Below are 2,702 nucleotides of genomic sequence, written 5' to 3'. Positions count from 1 at the left end.
AGTCTGCAGCCTCTCTCCAGAAAGCTCAGACAGGAGTTCATCAAGCTGAGCTCCGAGGCAGGGGAAAGAGGGTGTAGGACACATCATGCCAGACACCTGCTTTCTTCTCCCTCTACCTGGGACCCCAGTGCTTCTTTGACTCCTTCCTTTCTCTAAAAGACCCACATGTAAATCGACCCCAGGAGTCCTCCTTACCATTAAGTGAGACAAATTTAAGGAAGAGAAAAACTTAGGCTGAAGGGGAGAGCCCCAGGACATGACCACATACACACACAGCCAAAGGGCGCCCTCCTACTTTACTGAGAATCATTTCCCTCTCTCCCCTCCAGGGCCCCTGATGGACGCGGTGGGCGGTCTACAGGAACCCTGCACCCCTGCCCTCAGGTACTCTCTATCACATCTTGATGTGATAGTTTCATTATTACACTTACCATTATAAGTTATTGTTGGCCTGCTTATCGTCTCTCTCCCATCACCCTGGAAGGTCAGTTCCATGAGGGTGGGGTCCTCATCTGCCATGTTCCTTGCTGTAACCCAAGGGCACATAGTATACAGTCAATATGCAGTAGATGAACAAATGAATGAATGAATAAGTGGTATCTTTTGTTGTTTTCATTCTCTTCACTTAGCACCTGCACGGCTCATGTGCCCTCTAGACCCTCAAAGTCAAATTCCATAAATCACCCAGAGGGTTAAATCCTTCAGAAACCAAGACATGGGGACACCTGGGTGGCTCAGCCGATTAAGCATCTGCTTTCGGCTCAGGCCATGATCCCAGGGTCCTGGGATCGAGCCCCGCATCGGGCTCCTTGTTCAGCAGGGAGCCTGCTTCTCCCTCTGCCTGCCGCTCCTCCTGCTTGTTCTCTCTCTCTCTCCTCTGACAAATAAATAAATAAATCTTAAAAAAAAAAAAAAAAGAAGCCAAGACATGGTGACACACATGTCCAAAAGGGATTGGGCCTTATGATTTGTCCCTCTAGAAGGGCAGAGGAGGGCGATTTTTACTATGGCCAGTATCTGGGCAATGGATCAGAAGAGCTTTCAGCTGATGTGAGAGATACCTGGAACACCATGAACACAGCTGGCAGGAACCCCACATCCCTCTCCTTCTCCCCCCTCCACAAGGCACCTTGCCATCCCACCTTTTCCATACCTTTTGGGCTGAATGCCACCATCTTGTGACTCCTTTTACCCTTCCAGCTTGCCCTTAGGGTTCATTCGGTTAGGGTGTTCAGGTGAGGATAAATAGGACCTTTTGCCTCTAAGGGTACAAATGTGGGTCGGCAGACCCCGGCCACCAGCAGGTGCTGGAGCTCCTGAGCAGGTGCTGCCTACTCATCCCTGAGTGTGGATGGGCTCCAGGCACAGAGGGGCAGCAAAGCAGAGAAGGAGCCCCTCCCAGGCTGTATGCTCCACAGCGCATGTTAAGAATGTGAGTGACGCTGCTTATGAACAAAGTGTATGGTTTGACTTCATTGGTTGATCTGGGGACTAATCAGCTCAGGGATATGAAGGGGAAGGGTGCAGCCGTGACCGGCGTCCTTGGCCTGCGTCCCCTGGACTCGGCTCACGTTATCAGCACTTGAGTTCAGTGCACAGTGTGCGCATGTTAGTAGAAGGACCAGAGTCTTCCCCCTAAGTCTCCAAAATAAACAATTTCTAAGTGTCCTTTTTAAAAAGCAATAACATGGGGCGCCTGGGTGGCTCAGTTGGTTAAGCGACTGCCTTCGGCTCAGGTCATGATCCTGGAGTCCCGGGATCGAGTCCTGCATCGGACTCCCTGCTCGGTGGGGAGTCTGCTTCTCCCTCTGATCCTCTCCCTCTCATGCTCTCTGTCTCCCATTCTCTCTCTCAGATAAATAAATTAAAAAAATAAATAAATAAATAAAATAAATAAAAAGCAATAACATTTTTTAATTGTAAGATTAGTACATAACCACTGTAGAAAAACATAAGAAGAAAGATAACTACATAAATCTTGGTATATATCAGGTTAGTATTTTTCAGTATACAAAAATGTATGTAGGGCACCTGGGTGGCTCAGTCGTTAAGCATCTGCCTTCAGCTCAGGTCATGATCCCAGGGTCCTGGGATCGAGTCCCGCATCGGGCTCCCTGCTCAGCAGAGAGCCTATTTCTCCCTCTGCCTCAGCCTCTCTCTCTTTGTCTCTCATGAATGAATAAATATAAATCTTTTTAAAAAATGTATGTATATTATACATTGCTTTTTGTTGGTTTTGTGTGGGGACAGGTTCAAAATTCAGTTCATATAATATTTTAGTCTTTTTTTTACTTAGCAAGATACCGTATTTCTCTATATCATTAATCTGCTAAAGATTATCCCATTGTGTGTCCACAATAGCCAAACTGTGGAAAGAGCCAAGATGTCCATCGACAGATGAATGGATAAAGAAGATGTGGTGTATATATACAATGGAATATTATGCAGCCATCAAAAGGAATGAGATCTTGCCATTTGCAAGGACGTGGATGGAACTGGAGGGTATTATGTTGAGCGAAATAAGTCAAACAGAGAAAGACATGTATCATATGATCTCACTGATATGAGGAATTCTTCTTTTTTTTTTTTTTTTGGACACTTTTTTTTTTTTATTCTTATGTTAATCCCCATACATTACATCATTAGTTCTAGATGAAGTGTTCCATGATTCATTGTTCGTGCACAACACCCAGTGCTCCATG

The sequence above is a fragment of the Leptonychotes weddellii genome, chromosome 4 (assembly GCF_054177405.1).
Source record: "Leptonychotes weddellii isolate Sample4059 chromosome 4, ASM5417740v2, whole genome shotgun sequence".
NCBI lineage: Eukaryota > Metazoa > Chordata > Mammalia > Carnivora > Phocidae > Leptonychotes > Leptonychotes weddellii.
This window is presented reverse-complemented; position numbering follows the sequence as displayed.